The sequence below is a fragment of the Pan troglodytes genome, chromosome 9 (genome assembly GCF_028858775.2).
Source record: "Pan troglodytes isolate AG18354 chromosome 9, NHGRI_mPanTro3-v2.0_pri, whole genome shotgun sequence".
Lineage (NCBI taxonomy): Eukaryota > Metazoa > Chordata > Mammalia > Primates > Hominidae > Pan > Pan troglodytes.
The window spans coordinates 12,009,204-12,028,941 of NC_072407.2; the positions used below are offsets into that span (position 1 = coordinate 12,009,204).

Below are 19,738 nucleotides of genomic sequence, written 5' to 3' on the forward strand. Positions count from 1 at the left end.
TCTAAAAAGCAGAGCACCTCTCCTCCTCCAAAGGAACGCAGTTCCTCACCAGCAATGGAACAAAGCTGGATGGAGAATGACTTTGACGAGCTGAGAGAAGAAGGCTTCAGACGATCAAATTACCCTGACCTACGGGAGGACATTCAAACCAAAGACAAAGAAGTTGAAAACTTTGAAAAAAATTTAGAAGAATGTATAACTAGAATAACCAATACAGAGAAGTGCTTAAAGGAGCTGATGGAGCTGAAAACCAAGGCTCGAGAACTATGTGAAGAATGCAGAAGCCTCAGGAGCCGATGCGATCAACTGGAAGAAAGGGTATCAGCGATGGAAGATGAAATGAATGAAATGAAGCGAGGAGGGAAGTTTAGAGAAAAAAGAATAAAAAGAAATGAGCAAAGCCTCCAAGAAATATGGGACTATGTTTAAAGACCAAATCTACGTCTCATTGGTGTACCTGAAAGTGATGGGGAGAATGGAACCAAGTTGGAAAACAGTTTGCAGGATATTATCCAGGAGAACTTCCCCAATCTAGCAAGGCAGGCCAACGTTCAGATTCAGGAAATACAGAGAATGCCACAAAGATATTCCTCGAGAAGAGCAACTCCAAGACACATAATTGTCAGATTCACCAAAGTTGAAATGAAGGAAAAAATGTTAAGGGCAGCCAGAGAGAAAGGTCGGGTTACCCACAAAGGGAAGCCCATCAGACTAACAGCGGATCTCTCAGCAGAAACCCTACAAGCCAGAAGAGAGTGGGGGCCAATATTCAACATCCTTAAAGAAAAGAATTTTCAACCCAGAATTTCATATCCAGCCGAACTAAGCTTCATAAGTGAAGGAGAAATAAAATACTTTACAGACAAGCAAATGCTGAGAGATTTTGTCACCAACAGGCCTGCCCTAAAAGAGCTCTTGAAGGAAGCACTAAACATGGAAAGGAACAACCGGTACCAGCCGCTGCAAAATCATGCCAAAATGTAAAGACCATCAAGACTAGGAAGAAACTGCATCAACTAACAAGCAAAATAACCAGCTAACATCATAATGACAGTATCAAATTCACACAAAACGATATTAACTTTAAACGTAAATGGACTAAATGCTCCAATTAAAAGACACAGACTGGCAAGTTGGATAAAGAGTCAAGACCCATCAGTGTGCTGTATTCAGGAAACCCATCTCACGTGCAGAGACACACATAGGCTCAAAATAAAAGGATGGAGGAAGATCTACCAAGCAAATGGAAAACAAAAAAAGGCAGGGGTTGCAATCCTAGTCTCTGATAAAACAGACTTTAAACCAACAAAGATCAGAAGAGACAAAGAATGCCATTACATAATGGTAAAGGGATCAATTCAACAAGAAGAGCTAACTATCCTAAATATATATGCACCCAATACAGGAGCACCAAGATTCATAAAGCAAGTCCTGAGTGACCTACAAAGAGACTTAGACTCCCACACATTAATAATGGGAGACTTTAACACCCCACTGTCAACATTAGACAGATCAATGAGACAGAAAGTCAACAAGGATACCCAGGAATTGAACTCAGCTCTGCACCAAGTGGACCTAATAGACATCTACAGAACTCTCCACCCCAAATCAACAGAATATACATTTTTTTCAGCACCACACCACACTTATTCCAAAATTGACCACATACTTGGAAGTAAAGCTCTCCTCAGCAAATGTAAAAGAACAGAAATTATAACAAACTATCTCTCACACCACAGTGCAATCAAACTAGAACTCAGGATTAAGAATCTCACTCAAAACCGCTCAACTACATGGAAACTGAACAACCTGCTCCTGAATGACTACTGGGTACATAACGAAATGAAGGCAGAAATAAAGATGTTCTTTGAAACCAACGAGAACAAAGACACAACATACCAGAATCTCTGGGACACATTCAAAGCAGTGTGTAGAGGGAAATTTATAGCACTAAATGCCCACAAGAGAAAGCAGGAAAGATCCAAAATTGACACCCTAACATCACAATTAAAGGAACTAGAAAAGCAAGAGCAAACACGTTCAAAAGCTAGCAGAAGGCAAGAAATAACTAAGATCAGAGCAGAACTGAAGGAAATAGAGACACAAAAAACCCTTCAAAAAATTAATGAATCCAGGAGCTGGTTTTTTGAAAGGATCAACAAAATTGATAGACTGCTAGGAAGACTAATAAAGAAAAAAAGAGAGAAGAATCAAATAGACACAATAAAAAATGATAAAGGGGATATCACCACCGATCCCACAGAAATACAAACTACCATCAGAGAATACTACAAACACCTCTACGCAAATAAACTAGAAAATCTAGAAGAAATGGATACATTCCTCGACACATACACTCTCCCAAGACTAAACCAGGAAGAAGTTGAATCTCTGAATAGACCAATAACAGGATCTGAAATTGTGGCAATAATCAATAGCTTACCAACTAAAAAGATTCCAGGACCAGATGGATTCACAGCCGAATTCTACCAGAGGTACAAGGAGGAACTGGTACCATTCCTTCTGAAACTATTCCAATCAATAGAAAAAGAGGGAATCCTCCCTAACTCTTTTTATGAGCCAGCATCATTCTGATACCAAAGCCAGGCAGAGATACAACAAAAAAAGAGAATTGTAGACCAATATCCTTGATGAACATTGATGCAAAAATCCTCAATAAAATACTGGCAAAACGAATCCAGCAGCACATCAAAAAGCTTATTCACCATGATCAAGTAGGCTTCATCCCTGGGATGCAAGGCTGGTTCAATATACGCAAATCAATAAGTGTAATCCAGCATATAAACAGAGCCAAAGACAAAAACCACATGATTATCTCAATAGATGCAGAAAAAGCCTTTGACAAAATTCAACAACCCTTCATGCTAAAAACTCTCAATAAATTAGGTATTGATGGGACGTATTTCAAAATAATAAGAGCTATCTATGACAAACCCACAGCCAATATCATACTGAATGGGCAAAAGCTGGAAGCATTCCCTTTGAAAACTGGCACAAGACAGGGATGCCCTCTCTCACCACTCCTATTCAACATAGTGTTGGAAGTTCTGGCCATGGCAATTAGGCAGGAGAAGGAAATAAAGGGTATTCAATTAGGAAAAGAGGAAGTCAAATTGTCCCTCTTTGCAGACGACATGATTGTATATCTAGAAAACCCCATTGTCTCAGCCCAAAAGCTCCTTAAGCTGATAAGCAACTTCAGCAAAGTCTCAGGATACAAAATTAATGTACAAAAATCACAAGCATTCTTATACACCAACAACAGACAAACAGAGAGCCAAATCATGAGTGAACTCCCATTCACAATTGCTTCAAAGAGAATAAAATACCTAGGAATCCAACTTACAAGGGATGTGAAGGACCTCTTCAAGGAGAACTACAAACCACTGCTCAAGGAAATAAAAGAGGATACAAACAAATGGAAGAACATTCCATGCTCATGGGTAGGAAGAATCAATATCGTGAAAATGGCCATACTGCCCAAGGTAATTTACAGATTCAATGCCATCCCCATCAAGCTACCAATGCCTTTCTTCACAGAATTGGAAAAAACTACTTTAAAGTTCATATGGAACCAAAAAAGAGCCAGCATCGCCAAGTCAATCCTAAGCCAAAAGAACAAAGCTGGAGGCATCACACTACCTGACTTCAAACTATACTACAAGGCTACAGTAACCAAAACAGCATGGTACTGGTACCAAAACAGAGATATAGATCAATGGAACAGAACAGAGCCCTCAGAAATAACGCTGCATATCTACAACTATCTGATCTTTGATGAACCTGAGAAAAACAAGCAATGGGGAAAGGATTCCCTATTTAATAAATGGTGCTGGGAAAACTGGCTAGCCATATGTAGAAAGCTGAAACTGGATCCCTTCCTTACACCTTATACAAAAATCAATTCAAGATGGATTAAAGACTTAAAGGTTAGACCTAAAACCATAAAAACCCTAGAAGAAAACCTAGGCATTACCATTCAGGACATAGGCATGGGCAAGGACTTCATGTCTAAAACACCAAAAGCAATGGCAACAAAAGCCAAACTTGACAAATGGGATCTAATTAAACTAAAGCGCTTCTGCACAGCAAAAGAAACTACCATCAGAGTGAATAGGCAACCCACAAAATGGGAGAAAATTTTCACAACCTACTCATCTGACAAAGGGCTAATATCCAGAATCTACAATGAACTCAAACAAATTTACAAGAAAAAAACAAACAACCCCATCAGAAAGTGGGCAAAGTATATGAACAGACATTTCTCAAAAGAAGACATTTATGCAGCCAAAAAACACATGAAGAAATGCTCATCATCACTGGCCATCAGAGAAATGCAAATCAAAACCGCAATGAGATATCATCTCACACCAGTTAGAATGGCAATCATTAAAAAGTCAGGAAACAACAGGTGCTGGAGAGGATGTGGAGAAATAGGAACACTTTTACACTGTTGGTGGCACTGTAAAGTAGTTCTACCATTGTGGAAGTCAGTGTGGCGATTCCTCAGGGATCTAGAACTGGAAATACCATTTGACCCAGCCATCCCATTACTGGGTATATACCCAAAGGACTATAAATCATGCTGCTATAAAGACACATGCACACGTATGTTTATTGCGGCATTATTCACAATAGCAAAGACTTGGAACCAACCCAAATGTCCAACAGTCATAGACTGGATTAAGAAAATGTGGCACATATACACCATGGAATACTATGCAGCCATAAAAAATGATGATTTCATGTCCTTTGTAGGGACATGGATGAAATTGGAAATCATCATTCTCAGTAAACTATCGCAAGAACAAAAAACCAAACACCGCATATTCTCACTCATAGGTGGGAATTGAACAATGAGATCACATGGACACAGGAAGGGGAATATCACACTCTGGGGACTGTTGTGGGGTGGGGGGAGGGGGGAGGGATAGCACTGGGAGATGTACCTAATGCTAGATGATGAGTTAGTGGGTGCAGTGCACCAGCATGGCACATGTATACATATGTAACTAACCTGCACAATGTGCACATGTACCCTAGAACTTAAAGTATAATAAAAAAAAATAAATAAAATAAAATTTAAAAAGTACTCACAAACAAAAAAAATCCAATTTAAAATATATATATTACATATTATATAATATAAATATATAAATATAGGATATATATTTTAATGTGCTGTATATATACATAAATTCATTTAAAATAAAATACATATAGGATAAAGGGCTCAACTTTATTCATGATCAAAATAATGCAAACAAAATAATAGTGATATTTTAATTTTTACCTATCAGGTTAGCCAAGATTTAAAATGTAAGCATAAAACCCCCCCATGCTAGCAAGGCTAAGGAAGAAAGGGAAATTTCATACATAGTAGGAGTAAAATGTTTCTGGAGGGAAACCTGGCAACATTTAGAGAAGTTAAAGATATAATTTTATACAAAGAATTGCACTTGTAAGAATTTATTTTAAGAAAAAAATCATGTAAGTGCAAGGATATTCATTTGTGTATTCTGTATAATAGTGGAAAAAATTGGAAACCACTTACTTGCTCATCAAAAGGAGGATGTGTAAGTAAATCCAGGACCATTCATATCATGGGATACTATCTGTAGTTGCATAGAAAAAATGCCCATGGTCTTCTATTAAATTACAAATAAAAGGATTCAAAACAGTATATATAAAATAATTTAATTTCTATAAGTAAAAATATGTATGCATAAAATTTGCAGGGACTATAAACAAAAAAAGGAAACTGGGAAAGTGTACAACTAGATATTATATCTCTAAGCTGATGGGAGTATGGATATTCTCCTTGTTTTTATTGCTTGTCTGTATTTTCTAGCCTTTTAAAGCATTTATTTCTCTGTTAATTTTCCAAAATAAAAATTTTAAATAGGAAAAAGAACAAAGAAAGAAACTTTTCTTTGCTAGATTTAAAATGTATCCTAACAATAACAAAGTAATAACTAAAACAGTGTAGTGCACTGGCCCAGGAAAATAATAAGCACATAAAGGAAAAGAAATATGATATAAATATTTATAAACGCATATAGATGAATATATTTTTAAAATATGTGGAAATTTCAATAAATTGTGCAATAAATATAGGGTTTTTTTTGGAAAAGTCACAAAGTACCAGAAATGTTGGTGAAATTTATAAATCCTTAAGGGTAGGAAAATTCTTTCTAAGCATGGTATCAAAGGCAGAATCATGAAGGTAAAACAGATTTAATGCACAATTTAAAAGTTCTGTGGCCAGACACAGTGGCTCACTGTGCAATTCCAGTACTTTGGGAGGCCAAGGCGTGAGGATTGCTTGAGCCCAAGAGTTTGAGACCAGCTTCGCAATATAGCAAGACCTATCTCTACAAAAAGTAAATAATTGGCCAGTCAAAAGTCATAGTGGCACACACCTGTAGTCCCAGTTACTCATGAGGCTGTAGTAGGAAGATCAGTTGAGCCCAGGAGGTCGAGGCTGCAGTGAGTCCTGATTGCAACATTGCACTCCAGCCTCGGAGACAGACAGAGATCCTGTCTCAGTAAATAAACAAACAAATAAATAAATAACATGTTCTATGTACTTAAAGTATACCCAACTCAAAAATAAAATGAAAGTTTTGAAAAGTATTTGTTAAGAAATGAAAAAGACAAATGCTAGTAATATATAGTTTTCACAGAATAGAAATGTAGCTATGATTATATCTCTGTTGGCTAGTGTTTTTCACATCCACAGTCCACATCAGAAAACAGCAATCCTGGGTTGATTCTTCTGCCTCAGGTACTATAATTTTCAATATATTGCATATAAAACACACCCTGTATCCTGGCCCCAACTGACTGGAACAAGCACCAGTGTGTGCTCTGGTTATCCTTTTTCTGACCTGGTAACAATCTTTTCTTGCCCTTCGCTGATCAACTCTGCTATGTGCCCCAGTGGGCTGCACACGCGCGCGCGCACACACACACACACACACACACACACACACACACACACTGCACCACCCAGGCTCTTAGATCTCTGCATTCTGGTTGGGTCTAGCCGATTGAAGGCACCAGCGAAAGGTTGGAAGTGTGGGAAGAGAGGTTAGGGGATGTAGTCTCTGGTTTCCTCCCTGCTCCCCCTTGCACTGTGGTTCCGGCAGTGTCTAGTCCCTCTACCATTAGTGCTCTAACCAGGCAACCCCCTGCCACACGTCTGCCACTCAGGTGACACTAATTCCTTATCACCATTTCAAGCCTAGGGTCTTAATGGCTTTATTTTTAGTTAATGTTGTTACTAGTCTCTGAGTGCCTCAACATCCCTTATGATTCCCCTTAATTCTGCCCACACCTTGGTAAACAGCCTCTTCATTAAATTCTCTCCAAAATCTCCACAAGTTCACCTTCATTTCCTGTAGTCCCTGCCTGAGAAAGTGGATGAACGCAATGCTATCAAAAATTGGCAAGGAACTGCAACCTCCTCTGAGTTGGCTTAGTAAGATTGTATACCTAATCAGAATGATCCCCGTTAAGATGACACATCTCCCTATTTATATCTCCTTTAGGTGAACTCAGAGGAAGTGGGTCACTGAGTTCCAGCTGTATCTGGATGACCCTAAACTCTTGTAACTCTCTATGATGCCAATGCACTGGAAGCCCTGGGAGTCATAGGGGGCTTGTTGTTATAACCCAGATTTCAACAGGCTTTTCTAACTCCTTGAGACCTAGAAAAGTCTCTGAAATTTTAGCCACCATGAGACTTATGAGACTATAAATATTGGAACAAAACAGGTAAATTATCATTACTTCCTGATGATGCTCATGAAGCCCAAGAAAATCAGCTAAGAAGAATACTATGTATAAATAATTTTTCCATAGCTGACTGGTTCCATATTTGTCATAAATTATTTTTTATTCTTGATTTTTCCCTCTTCCTAATGTCCCATTGTAATGGGATCTTTGGGGTGTCACTCTTCTGGCCAGAAACCTCTGTGGCTGGCTGGTGACACCTTTGCCCAAGTTCTTGTCCTATGTCCAGAAAGAATGAGGTATGCAAACAAGTGGAAGTTGAACAAGATGAAGAGGAGCTTTATTGAGTGTTATGACAGCTCAGAGGAGACCCACAGAGGGTAGCTCCTCTCTGTAGGCAGGTAGTCCTGTCAAGTGTTCAGCTCTCAGCAGAGAGGAGGGCCTAGAGAAGGTAGCTCCTCTCTGCAACTGGTCATCCTGATATCTGCAGCTCTCAGCAGAGAGGAGGCCCTGGAGAGGGTGTCTCCTCTCTGCTGGCAGGTCATCCTGTGATCTCTACAGCTCTCAGCAGAGAGGGTAGCTCCTCTCTGCAGCTGGTCATCTCATTATCTCCAACTCTCAGCAGAGACAGTATCTCCTCTCTGCGGCTGATCATCCAGTCCTCTCTCCATCCTCTGCTGGCTCTTGCTGAGCCCGTGGCTTTTATGGACCTCAGAGGGGAGGAAGTGTGTGTTGATTGGTCCATGGCGGCCATGGGTGGCAGGTCCTGGAAAAGGCACCAGAAGCCCCCACTCCAGTTTGCGGGACTGGCGGCCCAGCCCCCAGAATTCAGGCCCTCCCTGGCCTGAAGGTGGGGCCTTACTGGGACTGCCCTCTTCTGCCCAGGAATCTGTTTGCCTCCTGCTGCCACTCATGGTGCCAAAGCTCACCCAGACTTCTCTAAGATCTGAGCAGGTACCAACAGCAGGGAAGAAGCCAGGCAGGCAGTGGGAGCAGGCACTTCTGAGTCTACAAGGGCAGGGGTCCTTCCCAGCCCCCAAGAGTTCAGGGATGCAGGGAAAGGGGGAGGGTCTGGCTCCTGCTCCTGCTCCTGCTGCACTAAGTGGGAGGCCCGGATCTGTAGCCACTGATCCGGTTGTTGCAGCTGCACCTGGGAGGGTGGGGCTCCTGCCTGTTCCATGAAGCAGGAGGCCCAGGTCTACAGCTGCAGTGTGGGTAGCTGCAGGGCACCCTGGGAGCTCCAACCCCAACTCGGAACAGGCAGGGTTCCCGCTTGTCCAAGGATCCTGCCAGCTCCATGGAGCATGCAGCCCTGGCAATGCCTCCCTGCTGCTGCCATCACCATGACCTATCAGTCACTGAGTGAGCAATTCTATGTGATATTTCTTGAAATTCTCCATCTGACTCCATTTTTATTTTGACTGCCCAGACTATCCAGGGTCAACAGCAGTCAAGGCCTCTTTGCCGTGGCAGCAACCCATGAGTCAGCCAAGATGAGCAGACAGGCTGCCTGAAGAGCCCACTGGGACAGGGGCTTCTGAGCTCCACTCAGAAGTGGAGCAGGTAAATGATCAAGGTGGCAGCAGGTAAATGATCAAGTGAACTGATTCATGAACATTAAAATGAAGCAGAAAACACTAGATGTGTGTGTGTGTGAATGCATGTGGATGAGTGTGTGCTTAACTTTAGATCCCAATAGGGACACGTGCTTTTCAAATGCTTATAACACACACAAATTGGCCATAGATTCAGCTGCAAAAAAGTTTTTAATAGATTTCCAAAGATAGAAGTCATATAGAGTACAGTGTTTATCGAAATAAATTAAAACTGAAAATGATAACAGAAAATAGAAAAAAAATTGTAAGCACTTAAAAATGAATACCTCTCATAAATATCTTGAGTTTTTAAATATATTCCTTTTATGGCATAACTAGAAATGGATCACTATCATCAAAGGAATGCATTGTATATCACTATTTGTCCAAAGTGGTAAACTGAAGAAAACTTGTAGCCTTAACACTATTTAATTTAAAATTAGGGTGATTTATAAAATGAAATATTCAATCAAGGGGGCTAGAAAAATACCACTAATCATAATGCAAAAAGTGGTGGAAATGAATTAATACATATAAAAGCATGAATTAAATAAATTACAGAAAACCAGTATACTTGATTTAATGAGGAAATATCTACTTTGCAATAACCAATAATTGGCACATCCTGGATAAGTCTACCAAAGGGAGAAAAGAAAAAGAAAGAAAAGAGATGTAAGAAGAGAAAGGAAAAAAACATAAAATTAAAATAAGGAAAAGATGTATAACCACAAATTAAAATAATTTGCTAGGTTCAGCTTGATACTATAACCATTTTATAACAAATAATTTGAAAAAGCTAAATGAAGGAATTGTTTTCCCAACTGTTATAGAGTAATACTTCCCAATATTTTTCACACCATAGAATTCTTGGAAAATGATAATGTTGCATGGCACAGTAGTGTGAAAGAAAAATTTTACTTGTGCCTAGAAGCAATAGCCATTAAAATTCTGGCCATCTCAGCACATCTGTTACCCACTTATGGCAGGCTGGTTGGAAGTTGTATTCTAAAAGTCCTAGTCAAGGCAATATGCCAAGATTAGGGGGAGACAATGAGGAAGAAAATGCTAAAATGAAGAAACAAAATCATCAAAATTATGATTTTTTGCAGATACTATTATGTAATTAAATTGATAGAGGAAAAAATAGGGAAAACCTCAACATAAAATCATAAACAGAAGAGTTAGGAGTGGAACTCTGAGTTCAGAATCAGTGGATACAAGGAACAGGAAGAAGCAACGGAGATAGTCATCAGAATGATTAAATAAGGTATTGCCAGTAGTTGACCAATCCCTTTTCCTCTGCTTATGCTGAGCACAAGCTCATTCCCTGTGAAATTAAAGTAGTGAGTGTGGCCCCTAGGAACAGAGACTCAGGGCAATTTTCCAGGTAGGGTGGGCAAACCAAGATGAATGGATTGCACCAACAATCAAAAAAAAATTGTTTAATTATTGACATACCCACATGGCATGTTCTACTCCTCCAAATGATAAAGGGAAGCTCATCAGAAACCACATACATAGATAAATACAGAGAAATTATCAATCCAAAGGTGAGATGGCAATCAAAAACCACCAAGCATTTGAGGAAATTTTACGCCTTAAAAGAGAGAAACCAGACAGGTGCAATGGCTCATGCCTGTAATCACAACACTCTGGGAGGCCAAGGCAGGAGCATCACTTGAGCCCACGAGTTCCAGACCAGCCTGGGAAACATGACGAGACTCTATCTCTACAGCAAAAAAAATTTTTAATTAGCCAAGCATGGTGGTACGAGCCTCGGCTACTCAGGAGGCTGAGGCAGGAGGATCTCTTGGCCCAGCAGGTTGAGGCTGCAGTGAACCATGATTGCACCACTGCACTCTAGCCTGGATGACAGAGTGAGACCCTGTCTCAAAAAAAAAGAAAGAAAGAAAGAGAGAAACTTAATTTCATTAACAAGAGATAATACCTAATAAAACAGATCATAAAACAAAAAAAGTTAAAATTACTTCAATTAATAGAAACACACATTATTAAGAAGATTATTTAATTATGTACTTTAAATACTTGAAATTGTGATGACTGAAAAATATTTGAAACTTATTAGATAAAAGAATGGGCTGAAAAAGGGAATAGACATGATTGAAGAAGGGACTGATGGACTAGAAAACTAAACTTTGTTTTTACCACCTAAAAGCAGAACAGAAAGAAAAGATTTGGAAAATAAAAAAGTGGACATGCAGAAGATATATTCAGAAACTCAAGCCCTATTTATTTAAATAGAGTTCCAAAAGGAGAAAATAGAATGAGGAGAGAAAACAGTCAAAGATAACTTTAAGAACATTTCACACAGCTTCAGAAACACAAAAGTCTTCAGATTTAAAAGTCCCATGGAGTGACAAGCATGGCGAATGTTACAGAGGCACAAATCCAGATTCCTCCCATGGTAAGTTTCAGAGCACCAAGAATGGAGTGTAATATTACAAACTTTGGGCGCGGGGGGCGAACATAATTTGACTCTAAAGAAATAAAAAGATTAATCCCATGCTTTTCTTTAGCAACAGTTTGTGATAGAATGCAATAGGCTTTCCTCAAAGTTCTAAGAAAAGTTTATTTTGAGCCTAAACTACATCTAGTCAAACTAGCATTGAGATGAAGTACAAAACAAAGCATTTCAAACATGCAAGATTTCAGGAAGTTTATTGCTCTCAGGCTCTGTCTGAAGGAAACCCCATCTCTACTAAAAATTCAAAAAATTAGCCGGGCATGGTGGCAGGTGCCTGTAGTTCCAGCTACTCGGGAGGCTGAGGCAGGAGAATCGCTTTAAACTGGGAGGCAGAGCTCCAGGTAGTGAGCCAAGATCGCGCCATTGCACTCCAGCCTGGGCAACAGAGTGAGACTCCGTCTCAAAAAAAAAAAAAAAAAGAAAGAAAGAAAGAAAAAGAAAAAAGAAAAGAAAAGAAAGAACTATTCAAGGATATAATCCAGCAAAAAAAAAAAAAAAAAAAAAGGGATTTCAAGTCAAAGGGAAATCACACACGCAGACACAAGTGAAGTAAAACTCAAGGAAATCATATAATTAAACTCAAACAATTATTGACGCAGGCTGCAAAAAAATGACTTTGGAAAGAAACTCAGTGTCAACAAGAGAGATAATAATACAAGGCAAGAGAGTGGGTTTGGGGGAGAAGGAAATAAAAGTGTACTGAAGTTTTACCTTTTTTTTTTTTTTTTTTTTTTTTTTGAGACTGAGTCTCACTCTGTTGTCCAGGCTGGACTGCAGTAGCGTAATCTCAGTTCACTGCAACCCCCGCCTCCCGAGTTCAAGAAATTCTCATGCCTCAGCCTCCGGAGTAGCTGGGACTACAGACGCGAGCCACCACACCCAGCTAATTTTCGTATTTTTAGTAGAGACGAGGTTTCACCATGTTGACCAGGCTGGTTTCGAACTCCACATCTCAGATGACCCGCCCGCCTTGGCCTTCCAAAGTGTTGGGATTACAGGCGTGAGCCACCACGCCTGACCTGAAGTTTTAATCTTGTTGAGGGAAAAGGATATAGTGAATAGATACATTGATTAATTATATAAATCAACCTAAAATATTTAACATTTAACATTCTTAAAATTAAAATTCCTTAATTGTAATTTTAAAATTCTTTGAAATTGTGTTTCTATTTTAATTTGGTTGTACTTTTTTCTTAATTCTTGAGATAATCACTAAGGATAGATACTTTTACCCCTAGAAATACTGTTTCACTTCATAAGAGATTATTTCAGAAGTTATCTTCAGCCCCCATGGCACCCTCTCACTCCCCTTAACCAATCCATCACTAATGGTCATGCCAGTTTCATCCCAATACCTCCCCAGTCTATCTGTCTCTTTTGTAACCACCACAGTTCAGCCCATCATACCTCTTACCTGGACAGCCTCAATAGTCAGCTAACTGGAATCCCCGTATCAATGTCCGTTTCCCATTGCCTACACTGCAACTTCTCAAAGATCTTTTCAAAATGCAAATCTGTTCATGTCTGCTCTTGGCTTAAAACTTTTTGATGTCATTAGATGTATACGAGAGACTTCAATTATAATCAAGTTCATGTTATTTAAAAGCATTATCCAATTATAGTATTATATTTAAGTTAGTAGTAGTTACATGGAAATTTATTACATTATCCTCTGTCATCTATATATGAAACATTTCTCACATGAGAAAAACAGCCAAAAAGTTCAAAACAAACAAAAAATCAAAATCAAAATATAGCAAGAGATTTTTCAATTGCATCCTTAATGAAGTATTAAAGTTTTCTATATCCAATCCTTGCACATGGGCCATGCTGATCTTCTCTGTATCCAATTTTAGTACATGTGCTCCCGAAGTGAGCACTATACGTCTAAACCTAAGACCTCCTCAGTTATGATATTAATACTTCTCATACTTCTTTGAGTTCTTTGTCTGAGATTTCTTTTTGCTACAGAGGCTTTGTTGTTTCTGCCCATGGCTCTCTCTGCCACCTACTCTCTACAAATTCCCTGGTTAATTCCTATTTAAAATTCAGATTTAAATGTAAATATCACTTTCTTGGAGATGTATTTCTTAACCTGTCCAGCCTAGGTCAAGGTAGATAGATCAATAGATAGATGATAGATAGATAGATAGATAGATAGATAGATAGTCTTATTGGTTTGCTTTACATATTCCTCCAAACACTTATTGGCTTGTGATGATGTGCTGATTTATGTAATTATTTTATGTATGTATTTTGTCGTCTACTATAAGCCCCATATGGGCAGGAACAATGTCTGTTTTGGTTCCTTATTTTCAAGTCTAGCATGGAGTGACCCCTTGGTAAGTGTGAGTTGAATGAAGAAGAAAAGGGACATGCTGTGCCTGGGATATGGTCAAAACTTAGAACCTGGAGTTAAAGGGAAAGGTAGTCTATTGCCTCTTCTGCCACTTAGCTTTGGACAATGCATTTGAGCCTTCCCAGCTAGGTTTCTTCATGAGTAAAATGAAGGTAATAGTAGTGCCTCTGCTACAGGACTGTTAAGAGCATTAAATGAGAAAGCACAAAGAGCTCAGCAGAGTGCCCAGCTCATAGTAGACACTCAAATCATTATTCATTATATTTTCATGCTTCTATATTTTTCTTCTTTTGTTACAAAATTTTCACACTGAAATGTTCTCCCTCTCTGCTCATGCTCTTCCTACTGTAATGTGTTGATCTTTTGTGTCAAACTGAAACTGCTTTCCATTTCAGGTCATCTGCAGAGCATTTGAATGATAGGAGGAGGAGATGATGGCGCTGCCATTTATCTGTCAGATGTGTCACTCTCTGTGAGGGGCTGGGTTAGCCTGGCACAGACCTGGGGTTCCACGGGCTTCAGGGAACCCACCCGAGGTAGAGACCTCTGGGCTGGGCCCCTTGTTCTTTCCTTTCACTCTGTCGAATCCTTGGCTTTTATTTTTCTTCAGGGAAAACATGACGGTGTTTTTCTTGTAGATTTGTTTTGTTTTATTTTTACTTCAGATTCATGTGCTTATATTGGACAAATCTTAAAGCTTCCACATGTTATCCAGGGAAAAATGTATTGCTTTTTATTGAGTTGAGACTGATCAAGCTATCAAAAATTCACACTTGGCTGAGGCTGTCTTAAGTTTGGTCAACTTCTCTAGGTTCAGCAAGATTTTGTAACTATTACTGAAGTCTGTGGTGGCAAAGGGGCTCCGTGAAGGGAAACATCTGGATTTAAAGTAGACTTTAATTACATCTCACACCCCTGCTCTAGACCAATGTTTAAAACCCCAGGGAGAAGCTTAAAAGTGTGACTCCGTTTGAAACTCAGGAGTCATTTTAACCTAATTGCTCCCTTATAGCTTAAAGCTAACACCTAAGCCTTTAAGAATAAACTCATAGTCCCTGATTCCTGACTATATTTGCCCTGAGTAAGTGCTCCCACAGGATCTGCACACTATCGCTAATTTCAGTAAATGTTTTCATGGTCTTGGCTGTAGAGTTAATGCCTAACAAGTTCCAGAGGAACCAATTTCCTGCTGGAGGAAACTTCCTTACCAAGTTTCCTAATTATTCCCAGTCATTGCCCTGTAGAATCCAACTGGCCAGGGGAGGCTGTTAATAGGCCACAGGTGACAGCTACAGTTAGGTTACCAAGGAAACAGATCAACCATGCAGAGAGCGATGTTTGACACAAGGAGACCAGGGACCTGTAAATACATGTATTTCCTGCTGCCTCTTGTTTCCTGAGGTGGGGGGAATCAGGACATACCTCCTTCCTCTCAAAGTCATTGAGAAATTGACTATAGTGAATTCTCCCAGCCAACATTCTGAAACTTTTTGGTCTCAAGACTCCTTTATACTTCTAAAATTTCTAGAAAACCCCAAAGAGTTTTTGTTTATGAAGATTATAGCAATTCATATTTACTATATTCAATATTAAAACTAAGACATTTAAAAACATTTATTTAACTCATTCAAAAATAATAATAACTGTTACATGTTGACAGAAATAACAATTTTGATCAAAGATATTTAAAAGGATGTTATTGTTTTACATTTTTGCAAATCTCTTTAATATCTGGCTTAGAACACAGCTGAATTCTGTTTCTGCATTCAATCTGTTGTGATATAAAGCATCATGTAGCTTCTGGAAAACTACTGTACATTCTTGGGCAAATGAGAGATAAAAGGCAAATAATATTTTTAAATTACTATGAAAATAATTTTGATCTCACAGTACTCATAAAAGTGTCTCAGGGTCTCCCAGAGGCCCCAAAACCAACTCTGAGGACCACTATTCTAAACAAAACTGCACTAAAAGATGGTCATTGAATAGCTTTATCTGAATGAAACACAAAGCAAAGCAATAGACCGAGAGACAAGTTTGCAATTATGAAGGTGGGAGCATCTGTGCTCTGCTCTTCATATTTCTGCTACTTTCGGCCATCCTGACCTACAAGGACTTCCAGCCTCTTGTCCAGACATCCTTATAATGACATCTGGCCCTAACACCAAAAATAGGTTTGCTACAATTTTCTTTTGAAACAGTGACTTGAAATTCTATAAACTACCAAGTATCAGCAGTCCATAGAGTTTTTTAGCAAAGGCTACAATGTTAGCAAAAAGCAGGTAATATTTGGCAACAATAATCACAGAGACTGAACAGATTTTCATTCGTAATAAACGCCTGATTTTCCCCACCTTTATAAAGGCCTGTCTGAGAAGCCAAAAGATAGGGGAAACACGAACTTTCTAAAAAGAATTGCCCTTTTGTACTTCCCAGAAGTGGTTGTATCTTATGCCCAAATTGCATACGCTGATGGGATTCTTTGGATGCCAAAAGAGTTGCACAAGGACACGTGATGATCTCAGGCGGTGTGTCAGACCTCCAAGAACATCCAGTATTGATTTGAACAACTCTGCCCACAATCTCTGCTTAAGACCTATTATTCCAGGCATACAGTCTACCCAATCTGGCCACCTCTGTAAGGCTGTTTGAGCCTGGGCTACGTATTGGAGACAAGATCTTAGTGCACAGTCACTAACGCAATGCCTGGGGCACTTAAGCCCAACATGGGGGTACTTTCAGTTCCTGTTCTTTTATCACATGAGAGGCAGTAGAATACACCTACTAGTCAAAAGCACAAACTCTGAAGTCCAAGAAATCTGTGTTCTAGTCCTACCCTGTCACAAAATAATTTTGAATATTTGGACAAATTATTTAGTATCTTTCAGCTCCTTTGTCAAATGGTATTGTTGTGAAGATTAAATGAGTTCATACACGTAAGGGACTTAGTAAGGTATAGAGTATTCAATAAATACTGGCTATTTTTTTAAGGGACGGGGTCTCCCTATGTTGCCCAAGCTGGTCTGGAACTCCTGGGCTCAAGAGATCCTCCTGCCTCAACCTCCAAAAGTGCTGGGATCATAGGCATGAGCCACCATGCCTATAGAGATAAATGTTGGTAAACCATAAGCAAGTTTAATTCCCTGGACTTTCAGCCGTGAGAGTATAGCAATTACACACTGTAGCCATTAGATGGCAGTAAGAATTTAGTCTATCTTTTGGCATAAAGCGCCAACTATTTCCTGGAGCTTTTATTCATCTAGGGCTTGGAGGCTTCACCCTCAAGCTTCTTCTTAGATCCACTTCCTTTGTGCTTGCTACCCTGTCCCCTGGTCTCTTAATTTGAACTGCTTGGTCTCTGGAAGCCCTGTAACATCATGGGTCTCTACTCTTCCCTCTGTTTTGCACATACTACATCCATTTGTGTCTGTCTCTTCCTCAGATACAAACCACATCAGCACAGGGCCTGTGCCACACGGATTCAATCTCTCTCCTCTATTGGATTTTTTTCATGGGACTTCAAACATTCTGCAATCTCTCCAGCTTAAGAAGATCCTCCCTGGATCAGGCAGCCCTCTCTAGGTATTGCTTTCTAACTCTGTCCCCACAATTCAGACCTCCGTTTTGAGCCTGACCTATACACCCCAGCTATCTATTTGACTGATTTCATGCAGGCATCTGACACCTTAGTCATTCAAAACTGGATTTCACCCCCAAAAGCCCTCTCTTCCAGCAATCCATATCTCAACAAATGGAACCCCCATCCACTCTCTCCTCCAACCAGAAAGGTAGGCTTATCCCTGACACCTTTCTCCTACCCTCTCCCCACATATAATCCTTACCAAGTCCTGTCAATTTGATTTCTTAAATATGGGTATAAACTTTCACATTGCTGCCTTTCCACTGCAGAGGTGTCAGGGATAAGCCCACCTTTCTTGCTGGAGCAGAGAGTGGATGATGGGGGTTCCATTTGTCGAGGTAAGGAACACTGGAAGGGAAGGCTTAGTCCAAGCTAAGCTAAGGTGAAAGTCCTACCCTCAGCTGGGCCACAGCAATTGCCACTGCCTTGTCTATTATCTTCTCAGCAGCCAGAATGATGTTTTAAAATACAAATTTGGCCATGTGACTACTCAGTGTTAACCTTTCCCTGGCCACCTATTGCTAGTAGGTGAAGTTCAAAGTTCTTATTGTACCTACAAGGCTTTGCACAGTCTGCCTTCAGCTTATCGCTCCACCCTACTCCTCCCTCTCCCTCTCCAGCCCTCTCCCGTTCCTGAAGTGGCATCAAGCTCCTTCATATTCATACCTTCAAACACTTTATTCCTTCCAGATGAACTGCTCCCTCCTCCACAGCTGGGCGTGGCTAACTCCCATCATCCTTTAAGACTCCATTTAAGTGTTACTTTCTCAGGGAGGCCTTCTCTGTCCTCAGCACCACTCCTCTCCCTGCCACCCCTCCAGGTTAGATAAGTTCTTCCTATTATAATCTCAAGGTATTTTGTGTTTTTTCTTTATAACAGTTATCACAATTATAATTATGTTTTGTTATGTATTTATCTAATAATCCTCTCTCTCATTAGACTATCTTGCTTATCTTTGTGTTCCCAACACCTGGCACAGTGCCTAGTACATAAAAATCATTCAACAAACATTATTGGTTAAAGATTAAATGGCTTTTTTTCCTCAAACTGGCCATTCTCACTCTCACAGTGTCTTGGCAGAAACTGCTAGAAAGTAACAGCCCAACACACACACACACATACACACACACACACACACAGAGAGAGAGAGAGAGAGAGAGAGAGAGAGACATGCACCAAATATAGTCTCTATACAAATAACACTCATCCTTCACTACTTAATTCAAATGTCACGTCAACAATGCAACCATAAGAAAAAACTAAAAGTAGACATTGGCTTTGGGATGGGAGAAAGGGCAGAATCAGCAAGCATCTTGAGGATATTGCTGATGAAAGTTTGAAGAGCTTCAAGGAGATTGTTGACATAGAACTTGCAGACAGTGAGGAAAATGTTATCAGATGCTGGATTAAAGAACACCCAAAAGATGCCTTGGCCAAACAGTTAACAAAATCATCACTGCAGCAATGTAGAAAATAAAAAATATATCAATAAAATGGCAGATCTGACTAAGGATATTCCCAGGCAGAATATCATAAGAGCTGATTTCTTTTAGCTGCATATAATAAAATACTAGTAGAGAAAAATAAGCTAAAGAACAAACTATTCAGTTTTTTAACAGAATATGGAGAAAATGTAAAGGATCCGGAACTTGCTATATTCAAAATAAATATGTCCGTCATTCCCAGTCTCTTCCAGTGAATGATTTTAAAAGAAAGAAATGGTTTGGGGGCAAAGATCAAATTCAGGGAGTGGTTGTAAGACCCTTTGTTAAAACCTTAGAAAAACCTTTAACAAAAAAGAACTCTATCCTGCCTGATCAACAGAATACTGTGGAAGTGACATTGCTCCAGTTTCTTGGATCAGACCTTGAGTGACTGGCAGATTCCAGAATATTCAAAC

General features: G+C 39.6%; 1 pseudogene; it reads right to left on the bottom strand.

Moving 5' to 3' along the window:
* Nucleotides 1–13,620: 13,620 nt before the first annotated feature.
* Nucleotides 13,621–13,718, bottom strand: LOC112204854 (U6 spliceosomal RNA; annotated as a pseudogene).
* Nucleotides 13,719–19,738: the final 6,020 nt, after the last annotated feature.